Source organism: Rattus norvegicus, chromosome 19, assembly GCF_036323735.1.
Source record: "Rattus norvegicus strain BN/NHsdMcwi chromosome 19, GRCr8, whole genome shotgun sequence".
Taxonomy (NCBI): Eukaryota; Metazoa; Chordata; class Mammalia; order Rodentia; family Muridae; genus Rattus; species Rattus norvegicus.
The window spans coordinates 71,648,946-71,669,749 of NC_086037.1; positions in this window are offsets into that span (position 1 = coordinate 71,648,946).

Here is a 20,804-nt window from a genome sequence, read left to right on the forward strand (position 1 = left end):
TGGGACAACATAGGATATATAAATGCTGGGGACTCCACTGCTAATTCTTTCAACCTGGCTGTTTTGTCTTGGTCCTGAGTTTGAGGAGTCCCTGGAGAATCGAAGCAAATAGAAACTGAATGGTAATAACTAGCTCACGTTGTGCTAAAGCTGCAGGAGCAGCCTGTAGTCCACAGGTCCCACGTCACCAACATCAAAAGAGGATCAGAGCTGGTAAGGAGACACAGCATCCTCCATCAGAGGAACAGTCCCTACTGTGCCATCTATCTTCATTCACAAGTTTAATGTGATCTTAATATTACCATAAACTCATTTTAATCCATAGGTGAGGGCCAAGGAGGTTGCTCAGTGGATAAAGCACTTGTCAAGCATAAGGACCAGAGTTCAAATCCCCAGAAGCCATGGAGAAGCCCAGTGGGAATGGTAACTCTTCTGTATTCCCAGTTCATAGGAAGCAGAGGCAGAGACATATGATCCCCCAAATAGGCTGCCTAGACAGATTAGACAAAACCTGAGCTCTGGGTTCAGCCAAAGACCCCACCTCAATAAAAAAGTAGAGAGCAATCAGAGAAAACTGACTCCTCATCTACACACACACACATACATACATACATATATACACACATATATATGCTTATATATGTGTCCTTACACTTGCTTGAGTGTATATACACATAAACTCACACACACACATATACTCACATACACACATACATATACATGTATACACACATATACTCACATACCTACACATGCACATGTATACACACATACACTCACATATATACACATACATACACATGTATACACACATATACACACATATACTCACATACACACATATACATGTATACACACATACACTCACATACATATACATGCACATGTATACACATATACATTCACATACATATACATGTATACTCACATATACTCACATAAATACACATATACACATACACTCACATACATACACATGTATACACATATACACTCACAAACATACACATCCACGTGTATATATACATTCACATACACTCACATATACACACATACATACACATGTATACACACATACACTCACATACATACACATCCATGTGTATATATACTCACATACACATATATACACATATATACTCACATACATACACATGTATACACATATACACTCACATACACTCACATATACACACATACATACACATGCATACACACATATACACACTTGCACATACATATACACATACCTCCACCCATATACACACATACACACACACACACACACACACACACACACACATATATATATATATATATACACGCATACACACACAAGGTCAATCATACCAAAAGGAGAGTAATGCAATTTAAGCTGTGATAAGTCTGGGGATGAGGAAAGAGGGCTGTGCATAGTGTATGATGCTCCCTTCCCCGGGTATCTGGAAACCTTATCTAAAATGTAAACACATGTACCCTTTGCCCTAATTATCCTGCTTACCGGATTTTGTCCTTCAGTTGCAGCAGCAACATGGAGGAAGTGCCCAGGTTTACGGTTTGCAGAAGCAAAAGATAGGAAGCAGAGCAAACACCTATGGGTGTGTGATGGGTAAGGTCGATTTACTGTGTGGCCATAAATAAGATTTGATACTGCTGTAAAGATGGCAAGACAGGCAGCTCGGTGAACAGAACACTGGCTGACGTCAGCCTAACACGGGTGATTTCACTGCGTCCTCTGGGCCATCTTCCATCATCCTAAGAGACTGTGAGTCTGTCCGTTTCTGTCACAGAAAATAAAGAGAAAGGAAAAGAATTGTGAGCATGCACTCACTCACTCGCTCACTCGCAGGCAGGCAGACAGACAGACAGACACATCCAAAACCCCAGTACAAATAGCCCCATTGGGTCAGTTGATAGGAGCAAAGATAAAACCTGTGTTTTCTGTCATTTTGAACTATGAAACTAGAAAAGGAGCTAAGTTAAGGCTGTCCCCACCAGTTCCTCATGGTAGGTTTGTCATTAACATTTGCCCAGTACCGGTCCCTAGATCCTACCACTGACTGTGGAGAAAGGAGTCTTGGATCAAGGAGGAGAAAGAGGTAGACAGGAAGGCCCAGAAGATCCAGAAGGATCTCTGCACATAGACCCCCTTCTGCTAGTTCACAGGTTATGAGCTCATCAGAGGGACTCCTGTGCTTCTGCAAGCAGATCCCACTTCCACAGGACACCAGCCACTAGCAGGGACATTTATTCAAGTCAGCCTCAATCGATAGCAGATCCTTGTGATTGCTGAGGATAGAGAAGACTTCTGGCCCTAGAATATTCCTCTCCAACCACCAGTGTGACAGCTAGTCCTCCCTGACCTGCCTTCCTTGTGGGCTAAATTTTCCCATGGCAATACTGCTGAAGTATTGTATGGATCTTTGCTTCCTTCCATTGTCAGTGGCTCTCCCAACCTCAGGCCTTAGACATTTTACCCCAAGAGTCCTCTGGTCACAGCTTTGATTTTCCCTCTGTGGAAGAATAATACTGTTTCAGACACTGTGAAACAAGAAAGCGCACATCTGACCCGCGCAGAAAGAAGAAAGCCACCGCTCCGACAAGCCTGGGCACTTTTAGCTTCTCCCAGGATTCCTCCAATGCTACTAACCCAGGGCAGAAGAAGTTCTTGCTGACAGAAGAAGTCAGCAAGCAGCTGCCTTGGGGAAGAATGTTTGGATCATTGTGGTGGGCTTAAAGGGGAAGATCTGAGCAGCACAGTGTAAGCACCAGGTCTCCCCAGAGCCTGCAGTTCCCACCAACCTGAGCTCTCCTGGAGGAAGCAAACTGAGTCTGTTTGAGAACACTGCGGGGCTCTTGCGGTGATCTAGAGAGCAAATTCTGAGTGACTGGCAGAGGCCTTGGATTCGATCTCCAGTCCCAGGATGCACTGCAAAGGCTAAGCAAGGACCACCCTCCCAGGGATACTGGCAGCATGGCTGACCCCTTGGAAAGGCTTCAATGGCCAAGAGCTACAGGCTAGGCATTATCACAGAGCCATTCGCCACCTCTGCCCTCTCTCAACCGATCTGCCCAAAGGACATCTGCAATCCTTCCTTGACAGTATCACAACCTGGACTTCCGCAAGGCTACCTCTTTTTCACAATTAAGGACTTCAGAAGAAATGACTCTGGGTGTGACTCATAAGCTCAATGTCCAAGAAAAGGACTAGAGGCCCTGTGGTACCAGTGACTCACACACCTCTCAGGAGCAACGGTCTCTGTTATGATTTTCCTGATATTTTGAAAATGTTAACTGTCCACTATATCAAGTGAGACATTGCCATTGAGAGAGGCCAGACCAGACAGAATGTTCACAGTGAGCCTTCCGGAGGACAGGACCATCCCTCACCAGACACACTTGACGTTCTACTTCAGAGCCACGGCTTCTACAGGGCTCCTCTGTATGTGGGTCGTGAACCACAGCCATGGCCACTGCAAGAGGAACAGTTGGTTCCACACATGAGCCTCCGCCTCATGCAGCTGAGGTGGAAGAGCTCCCGAAACGGATAGCACATCCCCTCCTGAGCACTATGGCCTGCCCTGACGCTCACAATGTCCTCCTTCAGATGGAGTTACATGCGTCCTTCCCACCCCCTCAGCACCTTGCGGGAGAAAAAGGGCTAAACTCTTCTAATCCAGGAAGACTCGACTGGTGACATCAGACGGCAGGACATGTCTGCAAGTCCCCAGTGTAGAGCGACCGCCCTCAACTCCTTCCCCTCATCTCACCGGTCAAGAGTCCTTCGTCATCAACCTTGGCTCTCACCCCTGAGGCCCTCTCCAGTTCCACTGTGCAACTGAACCAGCATCACAGGACAACCCTCGCCTCCCATTCCTCCGAGTAGAGCAGAAGGGAAGAAATGCCTCCCCTTCACACACACCCTTGTTCCACTGACGCTCACTCAGCACCTGCTGCCTTCCAGACTGCACTTCCACTACGACTGCCCTGACTGTGCTTACTGAAGGCCCTGTTAGTCCCACTTCCCTGACAGGAAAGCCTCCAGTTCACAACCACTCATTAATGACTAAGACGTGCTCCTCATGGGTCTTAGAGCAGACCCAGAGCCACCCCGCACATCCCTGCCAAAAATCCTCAAGAAAGGGAGGTCCCATGCCATGGTTTCTGTCCGATATGAGTCTGCCTGAAGGATCATGTGCTGGGAACTTAGCGGCCAGCCGTGATGGTTACATAGATTGTCAACATGGAGGATCTAGAGTCACCTGGGAGACAAGGCTCTGGGCACACCTGTGAAGGGTTGTCTAGAGCGTGTTCACTGAGGTAGGAGGAGCCGTGTGCTGTGAGGGCTGAGGTTCTGGGCTGCATGAAACGAACAAGTGGGGGGATGCTGAGAAGATCAATTGGAGAAAAGTACTTCCTGTACAATCCTGACAGAGCTTATGTGAAACTGACAGGGGAAAAAGTGTCCATGCATGTGTCCTCAAACCTCCACATGTTCATTACGTGTGATCATGCACCTATGATGATGATGTTGAGGATGGTGTGGTGGTGGTGGTAGTGATGGTGATGGTGGTGGTAGTGATGGTGATGGTGGTGGTAGTGATGGTGATGGTGGTGGTGGTGGTGGTGGTGGTAGTGGTGATGGTGATGGTGGTGATGATGGTGCTGGTGGTGCTGGTGGTGCTGGTGGTGGTGCTGGTGGTGATGGTGATGGTGGTGATGATGGTGATGGTGGTGATGGTGATGGTGGTGATGATGGTGCTGGTGATGGTGGTGGTGGTGGTGGTGATGGTGGTGATGGTGGTGATGATGGTGATGGTGGTGATGATGATGGTGGTGGTGGTGGTGATGGTGGTGATGGTGGTGATGGTGGTGATGATGGTGATGGTGGTGGTGGTGATGATGGTGCTGGTGATGGTGGTGGTGGTGGTGGTGGTGGTGGTGATGGTGATGGTGGTGATGACGGTGATGGTGGTGGTGGTGGTGGTGGTGGTGGTGATGATGGTGATGGTGGTGCTGGTGGTGATGATGGTGATGGTGGTGATGGTGGGGGTGGTGGTACTGGTGGTGCTGGTAGTGCTGGTGGTAATGAGGATGGTGGTGATGGTAGTGGTGGTGGTGATGCTGGTGGTGGTGATAGTAGTGATGGTAGTGATGGTGGTGAGGGTGGTGCTGGTGGTGCTGGTGGTGCTGGTGGTGGTGGTGGTGATGCTGGTGGTGGTGATGGTAGTGATGGTGGTGCTGGTGGTGATGGTGGTGATGATGGTGATGGTGACGGTGATGGTGGTGCTGGTGGTAATGAGGATGGTGGTGGTGATGGTGATGCTGGTGGTGGTGGTGGTGATGGCGGTGGTGATGCTGGTGGTGGTGATAGTAGTGATGGTAGTGATGGTGGTGAGGATGGTGCTGGTGGTGCTGGTGGTGCTGGTGGTGGTGGTGGTGATGCTGGTGGTGGTGATGGTAGTGATGGTGGTGATGGTGGTGATGATGGTGATGGTGATGGTGATGGTGGTGCTGGTGGTAATGAAGATGGTGGTGATGGTGGTGGTGATGGTGATGCTGGTGGTGATGATGGTGGTGGTGGCGGTGGTGATGCTGGTGGTGGTGATAGTAGTGATGGTAGTGATGGTGGTGAGGGTGGTGCTGGTGGTGCTGGTGGTGCTGGTGGTGCTGGTGGTGCTGGTGGTGATGCTGGTGGTGGTGATGGTAGTAATGGTGGTGCTGGTGGTGCTGCTGGTGGTGATGGCGATGGCGGTGGTGATGGTGGTGGTGGTGGTAATGAGGATGGTGGTGATGGTGGTGGTGATGGTGATGCTGGTGGTGGTGATGGTGGTGATGGCGGTGGTGATGCTGGTGGTGGTGATAGTAGTGATAGTAGTGATGGTGGTGGTGATTATAACAGTGACAATACATGTTAAAGGGGGCAAAGTGGTCTGAGCCCCAGTATCCATCTTTCTCTGCTTCCAGATGACAGGTATGCTGTGACCAGCGCCTCAACCTCCTACTCTCGGGCCTTTCCCTCCATGATGCACCTTAGAACTGTGAGCGGACATAGGCTCTTCCTTCTTCACACCGGATATGTCCCTCGCCCTTCTCTCTGATTCCTGGTTGCCGTGACGTAAGTTTCTCCACTGACTTATTCTGCCGCTGCGCTCTCCCTGAACATGCAGCAGAAAGCAATGGAACCCGCCATGGACTTCCGTCCACGAAACCATGAGCCAAAATAAACTCTCTCCCTTCTAATAGTTTGTCTCGGGCATTGGTTACAGAGTCAAGGCTAACACCTCAGAAAGGAGTGATGAGGAGGCTCCAGAAGCCATGTGCTAATGTGTACCCTCCTGACCATCTGTGCTCCAACTCTGCCAAGTACCCATGGTGAGTACCCGCAGTCAGGGGGTCCTGGTGGTACAGCAGCTCCATTAGGAACTTAAGAGCCTGGAAAAAACACCCCAGGGTCCTGCAATGCCTCAGGGGAAGGGATGGCCAGGCATTAGGTGCCTGCCTCTGTGCACCTATATGCCAACAGCAGCATCCCAGGGGAGGCAGTGAGTACCACACAGGTGGAATGAAGATACCAGAGACAAGGACCGTATGTGGACCCAGGCTGAGTTGTGCCTCCTACAGCAGTTTTGCTGGGCAGTTCAGACTCGGGATCTTCTGTGGAGCTGCAGCGAGTCAAGGTCACGATCTTCTCAGTGATTGTCTAGGACAAGAGGATCCACACCCAAGATGGCTTCATGGTTGACCCATCTGATGGGTTGGTGCTAGCTACTGGCAAGGGACCAGAACTGCATTGGACTGTCCATGCGGCTGATGGAATGTCCTTCTGAGGTAGCAGCTAGCTTCCTGCACAGTGACCCAAGCACACACCACCTGTACATGATTGGGCCTCAGAGGTCACACATGGTCATTTGCACCATACCCTGTCGGTTACCAGGGTCAGTCCTCCTCTGTGGGGGAGAGGACTCACCATCTGAGTACTAAGAAGCAAGACCTCTAGGGCCACCTCAGAGCTCTCCAGCTACCATGGAATGTGCCAGAAGGAAGACCTTTGTCCAGCTGGCAATGATTCCACCGGGATCTTGTAATCCCCACACCGCTCTGTTTCCTTGTCTGTGGTCTTCCTTATGTAACTTGTCAGTCTGCTCAGGAGAGGAGACGAGGCTCCTAGGTATTAAAGAATAATGGGTCCAATGTTAACTTCTTCAAATAGACCAGGTAACGCCACAGAGGGCCAAAGGTCGCCTGCAGTCCAACCTCTGTCCTTCCCTCTCCCAGGGCCCATTGAAATGTCTGAGCAGAGTTCAGACATGGTGGCTGACTATCCAAGGGATGGGACAACATAGGATATATAAATGCTGGGGACTCCACTGCTAATTCTTTCAACCTGGCTGTTTTGTCTTGGTCCTGAGTTTGAGGAGTCCCTGGAGAATCGAAGCAAATAGAAACTGAATGGTAATAACTAGCTCACGTTGTGCTAAAGCTGCAGTCCCACATCGCTGCTCCCTGTGGTGCTGTGACAAAGACGACTTAAAGAAGGAAAGCTTAACTCAGCTCACAGTTGCAGGGGGCACATAGTCCATCGTGGAGGAGAAGGCGGCAGGGCTGGGGCATGAGGGGGAGCAGTAGGGTACTGGTCACATGACAACACAATCAGGAAGCACAAAGAGATGGATGTTGGTGCTCAAGTTTTCTCTCCCTTCATTAGTTTGGGGCCCCAGCCCCAGCCCAACAGTGCCACCCACATTCACAGTGGATCTTCCGCCTCCATAAACCTAACCTCGATCCTTCACAGGTACACCCAGAGTCTTGTTTCCATGGTGACTGTACTGGCTGGTTCTGTGTGTCAACTTGACACAAGCTGGAGTTATCACAGAGAAAGGAGCCTCCCTTGAGGAAATGCCTCCGTGAGACCCAGCTGTAAGGCATTTTCTCAACTAGTGATCAAGTGGGGAGGGCCCAGCCCATTGTGTGTGGTGCTGTCCCTGGGCTGGTGGTCCTGGGTTTTTTAAGAGAGCAAGCTGAGCAAGCCAGGGGAAGCAAGCCAGTAAGTAACATCCCTCCATGGCCTCTGCCTCAGCTCCTGCTTCCTGACCTGCTTGAGTTCCAGTCCTGACTTCCTTTGGTGATGAACAGCAATGTGGAAGTGTAAGCTGAATGAACCCTTTCCTCCCCAACTTGCTTCTTGGTCATGGTGTTTGTGCAGGAATAGAAACCCTGACTGAGACAGTGACTCCAGATCCTGCCAAGTTGATACTCAAGAGTAATCATCACAGAGGGACTGGGTGCCTGCCATGGTCCAGGGATAGGAGCTCTGGCTGGGTGTCACAGAGGTCTCATGTCTGTCATCAGTGAGGAGAGTCCCAGCTGAGAAGGGAAACAGCCATTTACAGAATTTCATTTAACCAAGATTACTGTTGACTCACCCAACCCCATAGACCTTCCTTCCTGGATCCCCAGCTCCTCCAAGAGTCCTCCATATCTGCCCCCACACAAGCTACCCACAGTTGACCCCAGCAGCTCCAGCTTCTCCACCTCTCTTGGCCCTCTTAGGCTGCTGACACACCTGTTGACACCATCTGGCTGCTTCCTTGAGGTGCTATTCTCTCTCCAGCCTTCCTGGTTTCTCTCAACCTCTGGTCATGCGACTGTACCCTCCACCTGCTTCCTCCTTCCCCAGGAACTGAGGAACCCACTCAGCCCTGCAAACAACTTCTAAAACTCCATCCATGTCCCACCCGGCTTGCAAGTGACAGGCCCTGACACCAGCTCTGATATCCATGGGCCCAAGTCTCCCCATGCCTCCAAAAGGACCCCAGTGCACTCTTCATATTGACCTCCCTGTGCTCCTCCCTGCACCTCTCACCCCACCCAACCATCTACCGGTCTTACCCCACACAACTAATACCATGCTAGAGTTTAAATCTAAAATGTCTGTCATGGCTCGAGCACTTGGTCCTTAACCGGTAGCACTGTTGTGAAAATTCAGGCCATATAACCTTTAAGAGTTGGGCCTGGCTGACAGAAATAGGTCACAGGGGAGAGGCATTGAGGGCTACTGCCCAGTCCTGTTTCTCGTCTATCTCTGTCTCCTGGTCACCTGCCTTTATTTCCTACTAACACAAGGCTCCCTGTACCATGCCTTTGCCAACATGGTGCCCTGAAATCACCTAAAACCTTGTGCTGAAATAAACCCTTCCTCCCTCAAGCTGTTTCTGCACTGTCATCCAGGGAGAGGTCACCGGTACATAGCAACAGCCTTTTCTGCAGCTCTTCCCTGTGTAGGGCAGAGTACCGTGTGACTCACACAGCCAAAATAATGTGACCCTCAAAACAACCCTGCACAAGGCCAACAGTTCACAGCTCTACAGATAAGGGAACTGAAGCAGAGTGTCTACCTACCTGAAACCATATAAGCAGAGGCAGAGTTCACCTTCAGCCCAAAGCTATCTGACTCCAAGGCACTAGGCTCAAGTAGATAAACAAGCTTGTTCCTACAATTACCCATAATGGTTCAGTATTTTAGCATTAACCCAAACTGGCACATTGTGAAGATTTTGAGGCACAGTTTTCCTGAGTTTTAAAAAAAAAGTTTTCTGATTGACCTTGGAACCTGGGAGGGAGGGTGAGACATTAAGTCATCCTGCCATTAAAATTAAGTTCAATCACCCCTAATGGAATGTCACCTCCAAGATAGCCATTAAAGCCACCGGCCTAACCAACTGGCAGGCCCCGAGTATATCACCATTATCCCGTCCCCGTAACAGTCATTTGTCCGAGGCCCCGGGAGACTCTGAGTACTGCTGTCAATGTCATGTGGAGGAGAGACATCTGCTGCTTCCTCCCATGCTCCATCAGTGCGGTCAGGAACATGGTGAGAAGGCACAGTGCGCAGACCCAGATGTCACAGGCTTTGACCTTGGGCTACCAGGATAGAGCAACCGGGGTAAAAGAGGCCGCCTCGTGGTGTGGACTTGTGTGACTGTCACAAGATGATGTGGCAGCCACTCAGAACCGCCAGCACCTGCTGCTCTCTAAGGGCGGCAGCTCCAGCCTGACTGCATTGTCCAGCCGAGTATTTTGGGGGGAGGTGGGGGGTCCTTGCTAACAGGCTTACTCTGGGGACCTTCCGTCTCTGTCTTTCTGCTGAGGCAAAAACTACAGGCAGGTCACCATGTCAACCTAGCGTATACATGGGTCCTGGGGACTCAAACTCAGGTCATCAAGCTTAAGAGACAAATGCTTTACCTGATGAGCCATCTCCCCAGACCCTATTATTGACTTTTTCTAAGCTAGCAACACAAGAAATGGCTTTTTCCATGACATTGGGATGTGTACACAACACCATGCTATGTTCTTTGGTGTGTGGTTCTGAGGTATGATGTAGCTCAGGCTGGCTATGAACTTTTGTAGCAGAAGATGACTGTGAACTTCTGATCCTCCTGCTCCCATGTTCAGAGTGCTGGGATGATAGGTGTGTCACATCCAGCTTGTATTTCATTCCTATTTGCTGCTCCACTGCCTGCCCCATCTGTCTGGCACCTTTCCTTCCCAAGAGAGCCTCTCCTTCTGCTCTCACACCATATGAGTTCCATCACCCTCTCGTCTCCACTGTACCTTTCCTTGTCTCTCCTCTCAGAGCCCCCTTTGTATTTTCAGCTCTGAACTTTGGTAAAAACAAGCAAATGGGGAAACTGAGACTCTACTCAGCCAAAAGAAAAATGCATTAAACACACCTGTCAATCACCAGAGGCAGGGCCAGAGAAGGTTGGCTTTCTCCTCAACATGGTGTCCGTGGACAGCCACTTTGCTCTCCCTCACTGGAGCCCCTTACCCAGTAGCTAGAAACACCATGCCTATCACCACCTTCTCCACTAACGTAGTCTTTGTAATAATTAAAGAGAACCGTGTTGGGCCATGGAGATGTCTCAGCAGGTAAAGGTCCTTGCCTCTAAGCCTGAGCTCAGACCTGCAATCCCTGAGACCCACCCTGGGGAAGGAGAGAACCAACTCCTGAAGGTTGACCCCTGACCTTCACATGTGAGCAGTGGTACAAACACAGCCCGTTCCATGTCTGATGTGAACATTTCCTTACCTAGAAGAAGATGAGCACTACCTGGGTCCAGAATGAGGCAGGTGTCTCCCCAGAGAGTGTGTGATGACCCCTCCACATCTTCTTCCCCTTGGACAAATTGTTTAACTTCCATGAAACATTATTTTTTAAAAATCCCGTGTGGAGTATGTATTACCTGACCTGACTCTCAGGATATGGTGGCCACGTTCCTACTTCTTCTTCCAGAAAACTCCTATGTATCTTTCAAGATATGAGGCAAAGGCCACCTCTTCCAGGTAGCACCCTAGCTCCCTAGCGCTCTGAGGTAGATGCCCTTCTGTCCCCTGGAACACTGGGTGTTCTTCCATTGTGATACTAATGGTAGGTCTCTGTAACTCAGTGGCGATCTCCTGGCCAACAGGGTGGGTCTTGGATTCCTAGATCTTAGGCAAGGTCTAACCCAGGGCAGATTTCAAAAAAAAAATATTTCATTGAACAAATAAGTCATAAAGCTGAATTTCCCTTGCCCAAGCCATGTTTCCTCCCCCCCACACTCACTCACCATGGAACAACATATGGATTACGCCTCTGAAAATAACCTCATAGATAGCAAGGTTTCTAGTCAGGTGAGAAATCAAGGCAAGGGGCAGGAGCTGTGCCACCCTGCCATGCCCAGCCCTCCTTTCAACTGCCTCAGTCGATAACACATTAAACAGAAGAGAGGAGGGCAGGCCTCCTGCCCCAGCCAAGCCGTAAAAGGTAACGGCAAGAAGCCGTGCCCTACTTTCATGCCACATAAATCCCAGTTGGTTGGATCACGCCAGTTGGTGGACTTCGACCAGAAATATCAATAAGCCTAGAAAAAATATTGGAGGGCAAAGTTGATTCTGCTGTAAGCTGTCCTGAATATCCAAACCACAGTGTCATGGCAAATGTCAAAGGTCATCTGGTCTACCCTCTGACCTGTATCGAAATTCCTCCAGTCCAACAGTGGCTTCCAGGCACCAAGGGATTCAAACTCTTAAGACATAAGGTTTTAAGGGGCAGAGATAAAATTCCCTCTATGATCACACTGAGAGACTCACACTATCTAGTTCAGATGCAAGGTTTGCTGCTGTGGAGACCCGAGAAATTATACTTGCTTCAGAAGGCCCATTCTCTGGAGGAGTAACAGATCTGTTCTACGGTGGGCACAGTCGAGGGCACTTAAAATAAAATGTCCTTCTGGCAACCAAGCAGTTCTCAGCCATCTCTGGAGTCCCAGGTCTTAGGTGAGGCCTGACTCAGGGTAGTGCCTTGGAAAGGGTTTACTGAACAAATAAACCATAAAGTTAGATTATAAGGGCATTCGTGAAAGGCCAGAGCCACATGCAAGGAGTGCCCCAGAAAACTGACCCCAAGCCTTCAGTGGAATCTGACCGTGAACTTGCTTTCAAATACAGAGCCATGAGAAATTATTGGGACAACTGGGTTTTGTTCTGATCTGTTTTGTGATGGGTCGCCAACTGTCTGTGTTCAACAGGTGCCTTGCCACTAAGCTATATCTCAAGCCTTTGGGGTCTTTTGTTTTGTTTTGTTTTGTTTTGTTTTTTGAGATAAAGGTCAAATTATACAGCTAAAACTGGTCTCAAACTCTGGTCTCCATCTCCCGAGCGTTGATAATACAGGCATACACAATTTCACCCATCTGAGCATCTTCAGTCTGTCCCAAGTACTGGATAATAGCAAGGAATTGTGGTCGTTTGGGAGACATCATGGGTATCAAATCATTAAGCCTGGGAAATATGGAATATAGGAACTGACACGATGTTTTCAAATGATTAGGGGTAGGCAGACAGGTGCAGGTGACTCAGGTTCAGTGGCACCTTGGCAGCCCGCCAAGGCGTTGTCACGTTGCTTTCTACTTCTGAGAACCTTTGGGAAGCTCATTAAGTAGAAAAGCTAAGAAGAGCAAATGTGGGGTGGAGGATGGTGGAGGACGCATTTCCATTTGGACTTGGAAGCAACACATTAAAAGCCAGGAATGCCATTTAGTCCCTAGCCCCACAGAGGCCTGGGAACAGGATGGGCCAGTTGGATATCCAAACAGGCATCCTATGGAAGGAATATCTGTGCTGACTGGCTTCTCAGGGAAAGCACTGACAGCCAGGATGCTGGTGGAAGACTCGTGGGCTCTGGGTACTTCATACAGACCATGAGTAGGTCCATCACAACTTTACAAAACAATCTATTCATTCTTGTTCCAGCCCTGACCTCAAGGACAATCTCCTGTCACCTTCTCAGTTTGCACACAGCCAGCACACAATGCTGGGGCATCACTTCCCCCTCTGGGCACTATGGGATATAATTCCTATTGTCCTCTTCAAGATGCTCTGCAGGTTAGCCCAGAGTGGAGCATGAGGTCCCTGTCCGCTTTTCCTCCAGTTCCTCCTGCCCATGTCCTGGAGCTCTCTTTGCCTAGTACTGTGTATGGAATAAAGTGGGGTTCCTGGGGGCTAGCCCATTGCTACTGCCTTCTCAGTAGGATTCTACCCTAGTCCATCTTCTCAGAGGCTACCAGGGCCCTCTGCTTGGGAAGGGAGGGGCCTGAGAGCTATCACACCACAGTACCACTTCATCTCTAGACCTTATTGCACCTCTAACTTGTCCATTTCTTTCTTTTCTTTCTTTTCTTTTCTTTGCTTTCTTTTTCTTTTTCTGAAGTCATGGAAAAATGAAACTGGTCTAATCTACAACACAGCCTTGACCTTGACCTCTGACGTATGACCAAGAGGCATTCAGAACTACCATCGAAGCCAAGAGACATTCAGAAATTGCCCATGGCAATTGGTGAGGTAGGCGGTTTCCCTCCCACAAACTTATCTTTACTCTGCAGCCCTGGTAACTGACTGCCCAGCGTTGCAAAATCAGAGAGAAAATATTTACAATGAGAGTTGACCCAAAGGGAAAAAAAAACTTCCATGAGATCAACTTGACCTAATCTCTTCCAAAGGAGATAGCTTCAAGCAGGAGATACAATATCACCCTGCCTTAGGGAGGGGAGGGGTTCAATGGTACAATGAACATTGGAATCATATCTGGGCACGAGTTTGAATCCTCCGATGCCTGACCCCAACCCACTTGCCTGGATGTTGGAACTCAGAGTTCATCTCAGCTTGTGTCTTCCGCATCAGACCATTCTGCAGGCAGTGTGGGAACACCTGAAGAGTACTTCCCAAATTCCGGTCTGATCTTTCCACCTTTGGATGGTTGGGGGTGGAGTTGGGGTGCTCTCCTGATAGAATTGTGGGTCTGCGAACATGATTTGGAAGGAACAAACCCTTGGATAGATGGAGGTACAATGGTGACTCCAAGCCAGACTTGCGGGAAGTGCCCTTCACCTGGTCAGTTAGCTCCTGTTGTGCTTCTCTTAATGCATCCCAGGTAGATGGCCCTCTTCAGCCACTGTCCTGGTCCACCTAATGGTCAACTTGACACAGCTTAGAGGAGAGGCCTCCATGCCAGGATTACATTGTCTGTAGGCATATCTGTGAGAGATTGTCTTGATTATAAATGGATGTAGGATGGCTTGTCCCACTGCGGGTGGCACCATTCCTCAGGCAGATGGGACAAGGTTGTATGGGAAAGCTAGCTAAACATAAACAAGGCACACTTGTCTGCCTCCCCCTAATCATTTGAAAGCATCGCGTCAGTTCCTATATTCCATATTTCCCAGGCTTAATGATTTGATACCCATGAGGTCCCCCAAATGACCACAATTCCTCTATTATTCGGAACTCGGGACAGACTGAAGATGCTCAGACGGGGGAGATTGTGTTTCCACTTCAAGCTCCTGCTTGAGTTCCTGCCCTGGCTCCCCCAAGGATGAACTGTGACACTAAAATGTAAGTTTCCCCTAAGTTTGATCTGTTTTTCTTCCCCAATGGTGATCTTGTGGTTATAATATTTGTCACAGTGACAGAATAAAACCAGACTGGTCACAAAGGTTGGGGCTCTTTTGAACTGGGCTATCAAACCTAACAGAGTGGCCAGTCAGTCACCTTTCCACGGGAATCCAGTACATGTTCTGTCTCCTGTCACACTCTCGTGGCCTCATGTCATCTTTACTCAGTTTACCAGCCTGAACACCACAGTCAGTACAGCCTCCTTCTGTTCTCAGACAAGTGCAGCCCACAGAAGAGGGCTTGTGGTCATTGTGTGCTTAGGCCAAGTGGCCTCTCTGCCAGCCGGCTGTGCTGGGTCATTGTCACTGAGAATTTTTCGAGAAAAGTGGGGTCCATTAGACATCAGCTAACTTGAGCAGGTGTGACCCTCACGATTGTATAGGAACAGATTCTTTCCCAGCAGAGCCGTCCCCCTAACCTGATCACAAGTTTGTGGTCAGCCTGGGCTACATCATGAGACCTTGTCTCAAAGCAAAATGAAGGATTTGCTATAAAAGTCTGGGAAAGAACTGTTGGCGATAGAGATGGAGAAGGAGAGAGGGAAGATGTGGAAGAAGCAAAAGAAGTCTCGAAGCTGGGAAAAGGCCAGCAGTTCCAGGTGGTACAGAGAAATAAGGGAGATATAGACTAGGGTGACTGTATAGAAATGTGTGTTCAAGAGAACAGGGCTGAGGGTCTTTGTTGTTGTTGTCTGTTTGTTTTTGGTTTGGGGGATGTTGAGCATCTATGCACCATGGCTGCCAACTGGATAGCTAGAATGGTACCTTGATTGACAGGTGAATGAGTGTTCCCCTATTTCATAGGAAGGAGGGAGGGGGTAGGAGGAGGAAGAAGAAGAAGAGTGACCATAAGGTAGGGGAGACACTACCATGGGGCTGACTCTATTTCTGGCTCCTGTAACCAGAAGAGGGTTGTGTGAACAGCCAGGCCTGTGATGGAGAGTAGAGAGAAGCATTTCGGACGCATCTTTAGATTTGGAGGTTACAAATGAAACAGACCCAGCTTCATGACCTTGAATCCTATATCTATCTCCAAAATTTGTTCCAGGCCACACCTACCTTCACTATGTCAGTCTTGAGATTGAAACCCTTGACAGAGGAATCCCCTGATATGATGGGCTGCTCCCCGGTCAACACGTTGAAAATGGAAGTCTTCCCGGCTCCACTGAGGCCATTAATGAGTTATTCAGATGTAATAGCTACATTCAGCATGGTGGCACAAGTTTGTCATCCTAGCTGCTCAGGAGACTGAAGAAGAGGGTTGTTAAGTTCACGGGCAGCCTGGGCAGCTTAAGGAGACCCTTTACCAAACATAAAGAATGAAGAAGAGGACTCAGGTTATATAGCACAGCGATGGAGCACCTGCCTAGCATATGCAAGACTTAGGTTTAGCCCTAGTCCAACAGAGGCAGGGAAAGAATATAACTATAGTGACATAGCGTGACATTAACATGTCACATGACGCCTCCTCCACAGATCTACACTGAGGGGAAACTCAGAGTGGAAGGACATACACTGTGACCATATTGTTCAGATTGAGGAAGCTGTGACCCAGAAAGCTTGGAGGTGGGGTGGCTCCTGAGGTTGCAGAGCCATTCCCAATTATTGTCTGCTGCAACACTGTGTCTGTTCTGCTCTGTCACCAGCTAAACAACCCAGCGCATCACATGTGGAGCATGGCTTCCAGGAGACGTTGACAGTCTCTGCTGGCCCAAAGTGATAGAGACGGAGCTGCTGGATCCAACAGGTTTAACCAAAAAGCAGCCGCTCCCAGTCTGTTTGATGTCAGGAACTCTGCTCATCCTTAAAAAAAAATTAATAATAATAATAATAATAATAATAATAATAATAATAATAATAATTGAGTTCCCCAAAGAGCTTTTGTTCACCCACACTTACTGCCGGAGAACTTAAGCTGAAAGTTTAAAGAAAAGTTTGTTGATCCTGGAATCTCAGCACTTTGGAAGGAGAAGGTAGGAATTTAAGGTGTTCACAGCTATCCTTGGGTACATAGCAAGTTCGAGGCTAACCTGGTACACTTGGGACCTTATTTTAACACCCCACACACACACACACCCTGATTTCTTTCTTTTTCCTAAATCACTTAAATCACCTGCAACTTATTAACATATATTATCTATTTGGAGAGAGGATAACCATTTCTCCAAATGAAAGCAATCGGTAAAAAGAGAGGCCTTGTTTTGCATGTTGGAAAGCAGCTTCCGGTTCTACTCTTACTCCACTGAACTACCACATTGCTTCTGGAAAATTCCGCTGTGTACTCACGGCAGCATGAGTGGATGATACTTGAGAGTGTGGCGGAAGTCCTGAATCTGAACAGGCTACCCCTCCAGCCTCTGTAGCCCTCAGGAGCTTCAGGACTCTAGGAGAGTGCTCTCAAGCTGCCTCTACAGCAGAATGTGACAAGGAGGTGGCAGGGGAAGCCAGGAGACAGCCGTGCATGCAGGAAGCTCAGGACCAGGCATTCACCCCAGAGAAACCACACATGGATGAATTGGACAGAGTAAGAGAGTGGTGAGTGACTGGTCCAGGAGTATGTTGGGGGAAACACGCTCCAGACAGGAACGGAGGCAAAGGCTCTGAGGAAAGGTGAGGCAGCTCAGTGGCTCAGGAGGGAGCTCTGTTGTGGAGGAGACCAGTGAGCACCAAGCAGGACCTTGAGGGTCACCCTGAGCATGGGGGGAGTTTATGTCCTTGGTGTGGTGAGAATCCTGAAGTGGCTGAGAGTAGCACAGACCATGCTCTGAGAAGGCCACTGGACAAGGAAGCAAAGAGGGTCCCTGAAAGTGGGATCCCACAGAACGGGGTTGGAGCTTTACCCATTATACATCTGACATGATGTCCTAAGTTATATAAAAACTAAAATATATAAATAACTATAAAACAACAAACATTTTTTTAAAAAAAAAACCCAAATAACTCAGTTTAAAATCAGTGCAGATAACTAAGCGGAGAGTCCTTAAAAGAGGAAACACAAAGGGCCAAGGAACATTTCAAGAAAAAGCTCAACATCCTTACTCATCAGGGAGATGCAAACCAAAACTGCTTTGATGTTTTCCCGCCTTACACCAGTCAGAATGGCCAAGATCGGTAAAATAAACCGACAGCTCATGCTAGTGAAGTTGTGGGGCAGGAGGAACACTTGTCCGTTGTCCATGGGAGTGCAAGCTCATACAACTACTACAGAAATCAGTGTGGCAGTTCCTCGGGAAGATGGCGGTAGTCTACTTCAAGGTCCAGCTGTGCAACAACTGAGCATGTGCAGAATGACTCTCCGTCCTACTGCGTGCCACGGTCTTTGCTGCCTTATTCCTAGTGATCAGAAATTGGAAACCACCTATATGTCTATCAACCGATGTACACATAATAAAAGTGGGGTGCATTTACACAGTGAGGTACTATTTAGCTGTTAAGAAAAACAACACTGAAATCTGCAGGTAAATGGGTGGAGTCACATAAAATAATCCTAAGTGGAGTAACCCAGACTCCAAAAGACAAACGCTGCGTGTATTTCTTCTATGTAGAGGTTAGCTTTTGTATTTAGAATTTCTGTTTCTTAAAAACAAACAAACAAACAAAAACAGAATGGGACCATCTTCATTTAAATCCAGGTGTGGGATATTGAGCCGTTCCAGACTTCCCTCAGCAGCTTACTATGATTTGCCTCATGCTCTAGTAGAGTCGTGATTTTGCCAGCTGCAGATAGTTTCTGTGATTGTGTGGTGTTTGGAATTCTGGAAATCTTCCAGTTGGAGGCTAGGGCTTCAAGAGTTGGGGTTAGTCATTGCCGGTTTGAAAGGGTTGGTTACTGTTTGATAGTAGTTGTGATCAAAGAAGAAACAAGAAAAAAAGTTAGACTTAGGGATCGATTTCTCTCCTACCTAGTGTTAGGGGGTTGAAAGGGTGGAATAAGGGTGGAGAAGGCAGAAGAAAGAAGAACTCAGAAAGTAGCAAAAGACCGCTATAAGCTTTCAATATTTTTATAATGTGTGCTGTAATCTGAATAACCACAGAGTCCCTAGTAAGGGGCTCTCCTGGAGGAGAGGGCCTCCCAAGGAAGGGGAAACAGCATTTTTGTCAAATTTTTTTGACTCGTTTTGTTTTGTTGGGGTATTTTTGTCTTATTGGTCATCAGCTTGTTTATTTTTGTTTTTTGTCTTTGTGTGCGTGTGTGTATGTGCGTGTGCGTGTGTGTGCATATGTGTGTGCGTGTGTGTATATGTGTGCATGTGTGTGTGCATGTGTGTGTATGTGTATGTATGTATGTGTGCATGTGTGTGTATGTGTGTGTGCATGTGTGTGTATGTGTGTGGGGGGGGTTCTTGCTTTTTTGTTGTTTTGTTTTCTGTTTTTTAAAGATTGGAGAGGACACATGAAACTGAGTAGGTAGGAGTGTGGAGAGGACCTGAAAAGAATTAGGAATGGAAAACATAACTGAAATATTGTATGAAAACAATTTTTTCCATGGGGGGATGTTGATTCTTTAAGACAGGGTTTCTCTGTGTAGCTCTGGTTGTCTAAGATCGAGGGCCTGAACTTAGTGATCTGCTTGCTTCTGCCTCCCAAGTACTGAGGTTAAACCACCACGCCTGGCCAAAATCTTAGTTTTTCTTTTTCAATTAAAAAAAGTAGCACCTGGATTGAGTGACAAGCCGAGCACTTGTTCTGGAACATTCTGGATATGTGGGTTCACTGGGCTCAAGGGAAGATGTCATGGAGATGCTGTGCCCAAGCCTCTTAGCCCTAATGCTGGGTTCCTGCAAAGGTGGAAGTCTCTCGTGCAGCTCAGAGGGGCCCAGTTCTGGCAAAGATGTGGACACACGAAGTCTGGAGCCTGGCTCTGCACTACACCCAAGGCTGAGAGAACAGTCAGCCTGTGCGGAAGAGAGGGGCAAATGCAGGTCTAACAGGATCTTTTTGCTTTCTCTACATAGCCCTGGGGGAGACAGGAGGCTATGGAGGTCAGGTTTGCCCTTTCACAGCCCTGAAATGCTAGACTTAGCAGAGTCCGTATGTGCACAAGACTCCGAAGGGACACCCCAGAGAGCTTCTCAACCCAAGAGACCAGTGTAATTCTTCACTAACCTTCAGTATTCCACCGCCCATCACAAAGCACTGGCCCTGAACCTCAGGCCTTCTGCCCCTGGCAGTTTCCCTGGTCCCAGTCATGGAAGCTTCTAAGAATGACATGTGGCTACTCTGACTCTACTCATTCCCAGTCTACTCTCCACTCGAGCTTTGAAGCTTCATGCAAAGAATGCCCTTCAGCTCTGTGCTCTGCTCAAGCAGACACTGACTATACGATCTGCACTGGCCAGAAGTAGACAGAGGCCTACTACCTCCACTCTAAGCTAAGACCTGACTGGTCTTGCCTGTTCTCGCTAGGCTTTCTTTCCTGTGTTACTTGCTTCTGAAACAGGATCTCGTGTAGCCGAGGCTGGCCTGGGCCCTTCAGCTCATCTTTCTGCCTCGATCTCCTAAGTGCTAGGATCGAAGGCCAAGCTGCAGATCCACAAAAGCATCCATCGGCTGTGCCTGCTCTTGCTGTGGCTGCCGCTGCTAACCACTGGCGAGTGCCCATCCCCAAATATATGTCTGATCTTTCTGGCTGGGAGCGATGAGGGAGGGGGGAATACTGAATCCCATTTGTTTCTTATCCCCTTTCTTTCTTTGGGGGTAGGAGAGGGTGTTGTACATGCCTGTGTATGTGTGAATGCATGTACATACATGTGCAAGTGCGTGTATGCATGTGTGGGCAAGTACTTGAAGGCCAGAGAACAACCCATG